Genomic DNA, 13,716 nt, shown 5'->3' on the forward strand with positions numbered 1-13,716 from the left:
TGTTAATCCTGTATATGTACGTTGTTTTAGATTCAAAGTGATAAAAAATATAACGTGACGCAACATGTCAGAACGACTCTTCATGTAGAAAGGAAGAAAATGTTTGAAGTTTCTAAAATTAAACAGCAGACCATACATGGAATCTGTTGCATCTACTTCCACAAAAGATGAGCAGTTTCAGTTTAATTTCGATTTATGTAAAATCCAGTCCAATATACCTTTAAAAAAATTGGAGAAAGGCCCTCTTCAAGAATTCCTTGAAAAACACTGCAATCGACATATTCCGGTTGAAAGTACTATCCGAAAAAATTATGTAGGCCCAGTGTTTCAGCAAGTTTACAACGAAATTAAACATCGCATTGGAGATAATTATGGTTCGCTGTCGATGAAACAACCGATAGTTGTGGAAGATACGTGGCAAGTGTAATTGTTGGAATCTTAAATGAAAATTTCCCTAGTCGAGGGTATGTAGTAAGTTTGAAAATGTTAGATACAACAAATGGCAATACGATTACCAAATTTGTAAATGACAGTCTTACGTCACTATTTTTGCCAAATGCCGTACCGGCGAATAAAAGTTTATTGATGATCTCGGATGCAGCTCATTATATGTTGAAAGCAGGGAATAATCTAAAAATATTGTACCCCAATTTAATTCTCTCTACTTGCATTGCCCACGGTTTAAACAGAGTGGCTGAAGGAATACGTTTGCAGTTTCCTATTGTTAATAAATTAAGTGGCAAATGGTAAAAAGATTTTTGTTAAAGCCCCACTAAGAGTGCAACATTTTAAGGAAAAATTTCCAGACATACCATTGCCCCCAGAGCCGATTATAACGAGGTGGGGAACATGGTTACAGGCCACATTTTATTATGACAAATATATCAAAGAATTTGAGGAAGTAGTTACGGAGTTTAGCGAAGATTCTTCTCAATCGATTAAAGATTGCATAAATATTTTGGAAAACAAAGATTTGCGACAAGATGTAGCTTTTCTAAGAAGCAATTATCAATTCGTATGTGAGGTAATAGAAAAGTTAGAAAAACCCAACATGTTGTTGGTAGATGCCATAAACTTAGTGAAAGAATTTAAACAACAAGCAAACGCAGTAAGGGGTGATATTGGTACTAGAGTATCTCAAAAACTTGACGAAGTGTTAAATAAAAATGCAGGTTTCGGTATTCTTTCCGACGTTACTCGTGTTTTACAAGGCCAGAAGGTGGGAAATTTGGAGTTAGATTCAACATTAGTTGCAAAATTCAAATTTGAGCCAACAACGAGTGTGGATGTTGAACGCACATTCTCCAATTTTAAACACATTTTAAATGATCGGCGAAAAAATTTTACAGTGGACAACTTGGAACATATTACAATCATAAATTGTTTAAAAGAAAACTGAACTACGTGTGTAAAATATAAAGTCTAGGATTATTGTAATAATATTTTATCCAAAGTTCTAAGAAGTGTTCTTTGATTTGTAATATGATTATGTTTTTAATGCTTTTTTTCTTAAAATAAAACTTTTTTAATGAAAGTGTTATGCTTATTTAATGATTTTTTGCTTAAAATAAAACTTTTTTATTGAAAATGTTGTGCTTATTTAAGCGCTTATTCTTAATTTTTTTGTGCTTATAAATCCGCTCTCTAGTAATAAGTATATGTATGTACAGTGCATCTTTTTTAAACGTGGCCATAGGGATTCCCATGTTAAATTTTAGACCCCATGTTAACTTTTGTTAGGGTGAGAACGCAGAGATGATTTTTGCGGAGAAAATAACCTTAGGGTTCTACTTTAATTTTCACTACCACATTTTGCAGTAATTTGCTAATTTGTGCTTTAAAAAATAAAAATTATTTTGATTAAAAAAGTTTGGTGCATCATAGGCGGTTTTGACTTATCATTTTAACTTGTCATTTTTGACAGCATAATTTTTATTTAATCATTAAATACCTTAATTGCACTTTTTAGAAAAGAAACAAAATGATGGAATTCAAACATAAATGAAGATAATAAAACATAATTTCACTGAAATTGCGTTTTTAATGACTAAGAACTAGGGATGTACCGACTAGTGGCCGACCGGTCGGATAAGCCGACTATTCGGCCGTTTTTCATCGTCGGCTGCAGTCGGCGACTAGTCGGCTAAACAGCCGATCGGTCGGCTTTTTTTATTAAAATTAAAGTAGTATATAAAACAATTAAATCCGGTTACAGAACCTCAATTAAATATTTAATTGCGATTTAATTTTTAACCCCGCGTTAAAGCACCATGTGACCGACTCTACGCCAATCAGACGTCGCTAATGGCCTTGTTAAATGCGCGATCAAATATAGTCTCAGTTAAAATATTGTATAAACTGGCCTTAAATAGTGTTATTCTTTATTTTTGTACTGAGTTACTAAAAAAATTAAATGTTAAAATTATCCAAACAAATTTAACACATTTTTCAGAAAACAAAGGAACTTTAGTTATTCCTTTTATTAAAATAGAACAAATTTTTAAGGTAGTCAGAGAAATAGAAAAAAAAACACACTGTTTGTCGCATTTATAAACTGGTTTTAGCAAAGCCGAACATTCGGCCGACTAGTCGGTTTTTACTGGCCGAACAATCGGCTAGTCGGTTAGTCGGCCAGACCCTACAGTCGGTACATCTCTACTAAGAACGAAAAAACCTGTGTTTGTAAATTTGCCACAAAATTTTCAAAATGTGCTCTTGCCGGGTATGGAACGATGTGGGAATGCTACAGCAAAATTTTGCGGAGTTATTCTGTTGTCGATAAGGCTTTAATGTATCCATCAGTGACCATTTCTACTTTTTCTTTAATTGTGTACTGCGGCATGTTGACGAATTTCGGTCACTAAAAACCAGTAATTGAACGAGTAATCAAAGTTTAGAAACGTCAGGTAAATGTCTGTTTTTACATGGCTGCCTACAATATTAGCGACAAAAATATCCAAATATTTAAAATTTTTAAAGAAATATCCTTTAATTTAAAAGATGATTTTTAATAAAATCAACAAAAGATAACCCAAGTTACATCCAGCAAAAATTTCAGCTCTGAATCTTCACTCAAACATAAGTTAACATGGGGTGTAAAATTTAACATGGGAATCCCTATGGCCACTTTTAAAAAAGATGCACTGTATACTAGTAATGCCGACAAATGGGAAATTTTACACAAAGATAATTCCAGATATTTAGGCACCCGTATGTTATAGTTACAATCGCTTTTCATAGCCCATCATAGTTTTTTTAACATGTATTTTTTTACTACCATTTGATATCTGTAACGTGTAAATATGAATATTTCAATATAAAAAAAGGTCGTAATAAATTAAATAAAGTTATTAATTAACCTTATTCATTGTGTTATTAAAATTCCATGTGATCAAAAAAAAATAAATTCAATATTAAAAAAATTATGTTAAGAGTACCTTGGCCCTGCTAATCAGTTTGACATTTACAATTTGTTGCTGTATTTCAATTATAAATATTTTCATACATTTTATTTGACAAAACACAATTAAAAAGTGCTACTTTATATTGTTAAAAGTGTTACGAATTGCTGAGGTGTTATCTCTCACATTACAGTCATTTCGCATTGCTTCTGTATAAAATTTGTCGATTGTGTGCAGGGCGTTTTTGAATATGTGAAAAAACAAAATATTCCAAGATGCTCAGGTCAGGGGATTGAAAAATCTACGGTGCGATTGTCAAAGAATTTTCGTAACAATTACATTGTTTCATGTGTCTTATGAGCCGTTGAATCATCTTGTTGGAAATAACCATCGGCCAGTTCATCGTCACGTGGTTTACAAAAGGTCCTAATAAATGATTTCTATGTCTTGCTACAATTACAGTTTCATTAAAAAATATTGAAGCAACAGTCCGCATCCTAGAAACACCAATTTTTGAGCATGCAGAGGTCCTACAGTGAATTCATGGAGATTTTCGCTTGACCAAATACGCATGGTTTGCTTGTTCACGTATCCAGTAAGGTGGAACAAAGCCTCATCCGTGAAGAAAAATTTGTCGAAAACATCACAATTATTCATGTGATTTTAAAACCATAGACAGCTGCTAACACTTGTCTGGTAATCCGGTGGTTTGAGCTTTTGGATACAACGCATTGTAAAGTATTGAAGGTCATTTTTAAGACTTCATGGACAAGTTCCATATAATAGCTCTGTTTATCATCAAAGCTTACGGACAGAGGTGTTTTGGTTAAACTGCATGCGTAGTTTCAAATTGTCAATGCCTTCAGCTGTTCTTTCCCTCATTATAAACCATCATATTTATTTACTAGCCTCACTATTTATTACTTAACTGTTGTAGTGTCTAATACATCATCTTTCTGTCGATTCCATTATAGGCTTGTTTGAAGCCTATAAAGCAGGCAGACACTAGCTTTGAATTGAGAACAAGTGGTCTATAATTCTTTCAGCAAAAAGATCCGATCTATGACCGATCTATTGGTTCTAAAGCCTGCTTAATACTCTTCCAAAGATTTTTCAGCACATTCAGTTTTTTTCTTATACGTGTTCTTAACACTTTATAGAACACATCTAGCATAGCAATTCCTCGATAATTCTCAGACAGCAATCTATCTCCATTTTTGTGAAAATTATTTTGGAGCAGCTTCCAGCATTTTTCCTTCTTCGCATACTTTCTCGATCAGCTCTGATATTAATCTGTCTGAAGTTCCTAATCGTTATTTAAATGAGAATAGAACAATTAGTTTAAGTTTTATTTTAATATTTATGTCAATTTGACGTTCATCATCGTTCGTGAAATTTAAAAATATCGTAGTAGTAAAGTAGGAATTGTTTTTAAAGCAAATCCACAAACTTCTAATTTTCGTTCTTTGCGGCTGTAAAACAAGAATATAATGTCATATAAGCATGGATGAGTAGGTGAGAAACATTATAGTGAAGATCACTGGTAAATGTATGGGAAAAAATTAGGAAAAAGGTAATATCATCAATTTTTCACTGTAACACTAAAGTAACGACACAAATAATGAATCACCCGAAGTTTCCACCAAACAACCTAGTTATTTGAAAATGCAAAAAAGAATCAAATGTTAAAAAACGAATTAACATGTTAAAAATGAACAACTGAAAATTGAGGGAATAGTTATATTTGGAAAAACTTAAAAAGAATTTAAACATACTGTCAGGCGATCAGATCCAGGCTTTGTTCGGATACAGCAATAGTTAATTATTTGAAATTGAAATTTGCAGGTAGAACTAACGGATATATTATCCATTCACGATCTTTATATAGTAAAGTAGGCTTTGATATTTTTTCTTTAAGTTGAATAAATTGATTTGATGGTTTAGTTTTTTGTCTGTCAGTAGTCTGATTGACATTTGCTTTGAGCTGGATTGCCACTTTTCTACTTCATTTATTAGATCAGAATTATTGAGACGCAATTTTTTAATCAAGCAAAATGTTTTAATTTTGTCAGCATAGATAATTTGTCATTGTGACAGATTCACAGATCATTGCGACATTATTTAAAAAGAAAATGCCTAAAATAGTTTTACTGCAATACAAAATTGCAATAAAAAGATGTTTTTTGCAGTTTCGAAAAGACAGGCCCCATCTTTCTTTCGTAGAAGTAACTATGAGGGTCTCGAACATATTTTTTGTAATGTAAAAATACGCTCTAAAATGTTTTTTATTTTTTTTTTCTCATAGGTGGGAACATCAACTGTGGCGAAAATTTTATCAACAGGGGACCAAAATTTAAAAACATCACTATTTGGCAAGCGAAAACCAACATTATATGTTTCGGAAAGACCTGCAACGACAAATTTGGCAACTTAATGAAAAAAACGAATATTTCACTGTAGATACTCTTTTGGCATATTCTAGGGAACAGTTAAAATTTAAAGGGAGGTGAACCACATTATACAAAATTCTTAAGTCAATGGGTTATAAACACAGGGAAGTAAATGGTCGCAAAATTCTATGTGAACAAAAACAATTCGTTGCAGCCAAAATTACTTTTTTGAGAACATATTTACAGTTTCTAAATTCTTGTGAAAATTTGACTTTCGTGTATTTGGATGAAACATGGATCTATCAAAATGGTTCGTCCATTCGTCGCTGGGTGCACGATACTGATCTAAAAAGCAATCCCACCAAAATTAAAAGTGAAGGATCAAGGTTTACTATTCCCCACGCCGGTTGTTCAACGGGGTTCTTGGATGGTAGTAACAATTTTTTAAATTCAAAAAATAACGATAGAGACTATCATAAAACGATGAACGGGAGAATTTTTCAAAAGTGGGTGGTTCATCAGCTCATTCCTGCTTTGGCAAAGTTGAACCAAAAATGTGTGGTGATTTTAGACAATGCACCGTATCATTCGGTTCAGTTGGATAAACCATCCATTTTCTCCAGTAAAAAATGTGAACTGCAGGAATGGCTGTTTAAACATAGTGTTGAATTTTACAAAAAAATTTCGAAGAAACGGTTGCGGGATTTAATTAAACCCTTCAGAAACAATAGAAAAAAAAGATATTTGTTAGACGAGATATTAAAAGTGAAAGTGGCCATGTAGTTCCTAGATTACCTTCGTAGCATTGCCAATATAATCCAATTGAAATGGCGTGGGTATTTTGTAAGAACTATTACAACAAGCTTATAAATTCTCAATCTTCATTAAAACATAGGGTGGAGAATTTGTGGCTTGAGACGCTTTCTAAATGTACTCCAAGCATGTGGCAACATTTTTGTAAACATTGTGAAAAACATTTTGGCAGATTGGGAAAAAAATATGGGAAATCTTTCGTACGAATCTATACCTCCTTTCATTATTTTGCTAGGTGAATCTGATTCAGAATCTGAATTTGAAAATGACGGTGATGATACAGATTTTCATAGCGAAATAATGGAAATGGAGTGAATTGTAGCTTGTCGGGGGGTGATATTTTTACACATCTTTCGTTCTAAATTTACGAAGGTATAGTAACGTTGTTATTAATAAGCGTTTGGAACTACTTAGTAAAAGCAAATAAAGAGCACTTACGTAAGCATTAGCAATAGTTATACAGATACATCATTCAATTTAACGCCGGAAAAATGTTTCAGAAGAGCTAAACCCATCGAAGCACTAGAGCGAGGTTGTTATCTTTTACCAACCCTTTTAATAACCTTAGAAAAGTGAAAAAAGAAGTTGGAAGATATGGAAATAGGCTGTTCACAAAGGTCGAAATTTCCATTTCTAAGAAGAGTGGGCGAGTAGAACGAACTGATGATTGAGAATTAAAGATGAGATGCTAAATGTGGCATGCGACAATAGTCGTATGTAGAACCCCCATTCATATAAAAACAATGTTTAAGTGAAATTTTAGTGTTTGTTCCTTACACATGAAATAAACACTTACAAAAAGCCGAATAACTTTTTTAAACAGCGTAAAGTTTTATGATTTCTAAGAAATGGATACCGTTACCTTGGTCATTGCTACTGAAAACTGAAAGTATCGGGAACAATGTTTATATTTCTGGCATATTTTTTAAACTTTAATTTAATAAAACATAACACAACGAAAAAAGTCCAGGGAATTTTTATTCTTCTGCATCTAATACCAACAAACTCACTAGATTTTCATGGCCAACCCTACTATATAAAGATCGTGAACGGATAATATCTTAAGGAAAATGAAACTACCGTTGTCAGGAAAACCGTAGGCTAAATTTTTAGTTACAAAATTTAGAGTGGAATTTTTTTGTGATAGTTTTTTTGAAAATAAAAAGTGAATCACGGTTTTGCCACGTGCTTGTTTGGAGGAAATAGGGATTAGAGTTGAAATAGATTACTGTGTAAGCACTGGAACATATATCGGCGGTATTACTTTATCTCAACAAGAAAGAATAGCAACCAAAGCATTATTAATTTTATTTGACTTTGACAATTTAAATTGACTTTATTAATTCCATGGTGACCTTCATAAGGACTTCATGATTCACTAGTGAAATCAAAGTGTTTTTAGTGAATTAAAAAATTTCAATTATTTCCTCTACAAAAATATTAAGATAGAATTAGTTTTTCTCTTTGTAGTGTGAAATATAAAAGTTACGATTATTCAAATTACTAAAATTTATATCAAATTGCCGATGAATGGACAAAATAATGTCGTGATGATTAGCAAAGTCAACTTTCAGTTGAAAATCGGTCACCCTTATTTATTTGTACACACTAATTATAAAAAAAAGTGACAAAAGGGACAATATGAATTAAACACTTCGAATAAAATGAAAACTAAACACACTGTACAAAATTAAAATGTAAAAGCAAATTTCGCGTCGAGAAGGAACGAGTTGCGCACTACAAAATCCCGACCAGAGAACTGACAAAAATTGACCAAAACTAAGCTTTTATTGCTTCGCCAAAAAGTGGAGTCTCCACCCTGCATCAGGGGGACTAACAAAGAAAAACCAATGGGATGCAACCCCTGTGTTGAAATGAAGTGCCTTTTCGTTCTCTCTCGAACCATACCAGCAAACTACAAAAATGAGCTACTAGCTCGCGACTTAATTAGGATAGCCAGCCATAGACCTCAAACCCATCAAACTTTCTGTTTCCTGCGACTTAGTTTCCCTTAGGTGGAATCGCAAACTTCATTCCACCTGTGATAGGCTAGATCTATGCCTGTCAGCCATCCGAATTTCCAACCTTTTCCTTTATCAAAACATATTCACAGATTTACAAAGCGAGGAAATCGCATCACTTCATTTTGATAACGGAATTTCTCGAACAAAACGCTTCTCCGCCGTTGATCATGGTCGTTCTAAAACTGTGGCGTTTCCTTGAAATTCGACAAAAAGAGCTAAGTACGCTTAAAACGCAATTTACTTTCTAACGACTCCCTCGGAATGGATGGACATGTGTTACCATAAAATTTAACCCAAGGGCTCGGTACTACATGGGGCGAGAATGGGACTAAAGGAGATATATGGATCTGTTTGTTGGGATTTTCTAGGAAGTAGACGATATTGAAGATAATGGATCTTTTGTTATGGTCCCCCAATACTTAAACTAATGTATTTCAAATTACACGATTACAAAAAAAATATGGAGCTGTGGGAACTGTGGGTATCGTTGGTGATTTGAGAAATAGCGATGGTTATGCTTTTCAGATTTTTATTAGATCCTTACTGTTTGAGAGCTCGAGGAAGAAGAAGGAAGGATGCTTGAATTTGTCGATAGGTAAGTTCGGTTTTGGAGAGGTGGAAGCAGGTGAAGAAAAATTAACCTCACGGCAGTCTCAAAATTGTTTGGAGAATATATTTTTTCTACTCATACTGAGAAAATGTTGAATTTTTACTGAATTGTGGATTGAGAAAATTGACCATTTTTCAATCTATTGAAGAATGAGCACTTTCTCCACAGCTTTTGTCCAATCAGAACGCGACATTTCCTTTTCTCCACAACTTGAGCACTTTTCTCCACAGCTTTTGTCCAATCAGAACGCGACACTTTCTTTTCTCCACAGTTCCCCACTATCACCTCTAATAAAAATTGAACTCGTCATGCGTTACCCTGGTTATGTTTTGTTTACACGTCATCATTAATGTTAATAAAAATAATTCTTGATTTTTTTTGTCTTTATTTTCTTGATTATATGAGCAGAAAAAGTATAGTGTTAAACTCGTGAGAAATTGGTCATTCCACTCGGATGAGTTCCTCCACTCGCCTTTGGCTCGTTCCAACTTTCTCACTCGTTGAACAATATACTATTGATAAATTAGATTTAGATATCCCACCCCGTCAGCAAGTCAGTTTAAATGTGACTTGAAACTGTTGTGTATTTCACAGAATCTGGATGTTCCGAACAACAGTAGCTGTGAAGTAAATGAAAGAACACCTTCAGATGGTTTTTAAAATTTGTTAGAAGTACGCAATAAAAAAGCAGAGAATGTTACCAAAGAGAAGGAAGCTTTGATTGTACCTATTGACGGGGATTTCAAAAGAAACGAACTTCCTTTAAGAGAAAAGAATATTCTTTTTACTTTGTTGTACTGGTTATGTAGCTAGAAGTTTGAAAACTCTAAAAATTTGTAAAAATTGTTTAATTGCTTAAGCTTCTCAAAAAAATATAATTAGTCCTTACTCAAAGTTTGTGACTTTAAAAGAATATAAAAATGGTTCACTACAGTACTTTTCTGAGAATATAATTCATGGATCACATGACCCCATTTCTTCCAATAGAATTTGTTCATGCCCTTAGTTACATGTCTATCACAGCGATAATAATAATTTTATTGCCTTATTGTGATCTGTTGCTACCTAAATTTAAAAACTGTCAAATTGACAAATTTTAGAATTTCATAAATTTTTTTGTCTTTTACGGCTTGCCAACGTTGGAGGCAAGCTCAAAACGACCAAATCAACTCTATTATCAAAAAATGCGTTCATTTATTATATTCTCATGTTGAATATAACTCGTGATATGATTAATAATCGAAGATATGGCTCGTGAAACCGAAGCAGCACATTCAACTCGTGCTTCGCACTCGTTGAATCTGCAGCTCGGTTTCACTCGAAATATTATCGATAATAATCATATCACTTGTTATATTATAATTGATAATATTTTTCAGATAACAATTTTAGTAGAACAAATCTTCATTAATCTGAAGCAACATTTGATTAATAGAAATTTTTGCGCTGGTCATGTTTCACAAATTATGAACAAAGCAGTTAGGACTGATGCAATTTTATCAAAGGATAAAATTTCCCCCGTGTTGTAGTGTAAAAATTAAGTTTGCCGAAATAATGGTTCTGTACCGCTTAAACATTACAATAAAAGATTAAAAAATCAAATAGGGAAAGAGCAAAAACTAAAAATTTAAATAAAATTATACTGTAAAATTGAAAACATCGCTACGACTCCAATTTTTATATCGGTGTAATGTACGAGAGTTTCGAAGCCGATCGGACTTTAGAGGAAGACAGTGATTTATTAAAAAAGAATGTGTAAGGGATGCCCTGAACTCTATGGACACTTTTTACAAAAATTAAAGGAACACCATCAGGACTTTGACTTGCTGAAGAATTCAAGGCTTTCATTTTATTTAAAATGCTGTCAAACGAAATACTAAACATATTGTCACGAAGTAAACCCGTGGTGCGCCCGGGTATGACGTCTATGGGTTTTCTATTACATTGCCGCGATGGCTCCAAAACAACCTCGAAACTGCGATCGCGAAATCTCGAGAAGTGGGCAGTTTAGTCAAACCCATTCCAGTCGATTAATAAACCAGGGCTGAAACGTCAGCAATCGACGCCGATGATGACTTTATTTTGGGAATGGATTTGATTAGCCGCCATGGATTGACAGTGGATCCGGTGAAGGAAGTCCTACGTCTTGGTAATGCACAGTTCATGCTGAATCAGCGTTGTATTAAAGCGAAGCCTGTCAACAAAATATGTTCACTCAGGATCGTATAGTTAAGGTGACAAAGCTGAATACTAACTACTCTATAACTGTTAGTCACAATTTTGTTATCTTCCTGAAAAACTGGTTTAATATAGTTTCGTCTTGATTACAAAGGAAAAAGTCAGTGGTTAATGATAAATTAAAAATGGATAAAAGTTGCAGTCATTTATGTTTGTAGGTATATTATCGAAGAAAAAGTGCTGCATAAAGCTTTAGTAATTTTTAAATAGTCAAAAACGTTATTAATTCGACTGTGAGATCCAGAGCGGCGGGATATTCGTCGTTTACGCATTTCATTACACTACACTTTGACTGTCATAATCTTGTTGAGTCTTTGTAATTCAGTTGAAAATTATTGTTTTAAGGCAAATGTAAAAACAAAAATGAGAAGATGTGCTCAATTAAGTTATTTTGAGTAACCTAACCACTGCATAAAAATTATATAAACTTAACACTTTCTATGCCTTTTTTAAGAAGCATACAAGAAATAAAGAAAACTCATACTTCAAAAGAAGTTGGAAGAGTTGTTATAACAATCAAACAACACAAAATACCGACGTGTTTCGCTAACAAGGTTAACATCAACACCTTATTAGCTAAGCGCGCCGGCATTTTGAGTAAATTCGGTGATTTCAGGGTGTTATTTCACTGCTATTACAAGCACACTAAAATTAGGTAAATTCTGGGAGTTTCTGTAGTTAATTTTACGAGCTGACGAAATGTGTTAAGTATTTTTTATTTTCGGATATTGCTTTATATATGTATCAATCATCATCTAAGGACAAAGTGTTAACTGATTTTTTTCATTTACTATTGAAGAGATTAGGCCCCATTGAATGTATTACATAATACCGTGTATACGCTTTATTTGTTCTAAATTACATATACGTGTGCTTCGTTTGTTTTAGTTTTATAGTAATAGAGTAAAACAGTTAAGTAATGTTTGTTGTTAATTAACGAAAAAAATCGCAATAGTTTACAAAACGTTACAAATTTCTTTTTATACGGTAATAGGTGAATTTGTATTTGTAACCTAACTATTTACGTTTAACATCACATAACTTCTTGCAAATTTTAGTAAAGACAAGAAATTATATTAAGTCAAACATCACCTGTTGTAATGAAAACAACATTTTTTGAGCTGTTTGTCCTGTTCTAAAAGAACTGCATTTGCAAAATACACAAAGTCTTCCAATGAAACCAAAAAGGTAATGATCTACTAATGAAATCAAAGCGTTTAGTGAATTAAAATAATTTCAATGAAGTATAAATTTTTGTTTCTTCTACAAAAATATTAACATAGAATTATGTAGTTTTTTGGCTTTGCAGTTTAAAATATAAAAGTTACAATTATTCAAATGACTAAAATTTATATCAAATTGCCGATAAATGGACAAAACAATGTCTTGATTAGTTTCTTGTTTTGACACGGAGTAGAGTTGCACTCGAACGTCTAAAATTATGACCTCTGTATTCTTCTGGATTTTAAAGACCTAAAAATTGTGCAAATTTTCTGGGAATTGTTGAAAAAGTGTTCACTCCAAAATTTGTATTCTTGTAATCGATGAAATCCTTTCAGTCCGTAATTTTTCTGTACTTCCGAAAAACGTTAATAGCAGGAACAGAGTTACTTCCATTGATGATGGTAAATGTTCTGGGTTCATGAGTCTTCCTGTCCGGAATTTGGACTACGAGTACGCTACCCCTGTCTTCAACATCATCGACTGACATGGCCACCAAATCACCAATTCTACATCCTCCAAAAACTCCCACGATAAAACTTACTGTTCGCAGTAAATATTCATCATCACAAGCATTATCTAAGAACCTCTCCATTTCTTCGGGTGTGAACACCTTGGTTTTTTTGCTCTGTGCCCTATAGACTGTTGTTTAAGGAAAGCTGACACTGGATGAAATCTATAACAGTGAGTAGTTTAAACCTCATAAATAATAATAGTCATTGCGATGTCACAAACCTGCTTATATCAATATTTTCCTTCACAGTTAACATTTTCTTCAGTTGGGAATAATCCGACCATAATAACGAAATTTAGCATTTTTAGACCGTTTCGAAATATAAGCCAAAATTATTCTTTCGTCTACTCATTTTACATGCTTTCGCTTCCTCCATTCACAAAAATTCGTATACTCTTTTCATATGAATGCTTGAATTTTGCTGGCACCACTTTATTGATAGCTTCCAAAGCTTCGTCCAGGACCTCGTTTTCGTCTTTATCTACCTAAATTGCAGACGTTTTTG

The sequence above is a fragment of the Zophobas morio genome, unplaced genomic scaffold (assembly GCF_036711695.1).
Source record: "Zophobas morio isolate AGI-343-1 ecotype UQ-CSIRO unplaced genomic scaffold, CSIRO_AGI_Zmor_V1 ptg000030l, whole genome shotgun sequence".
NCBI lineage: Eukaryota > Metazoa > Arthropoda > Insecta > Coleoptera > Tenebrionidae > Zophobas > Zophobas morio.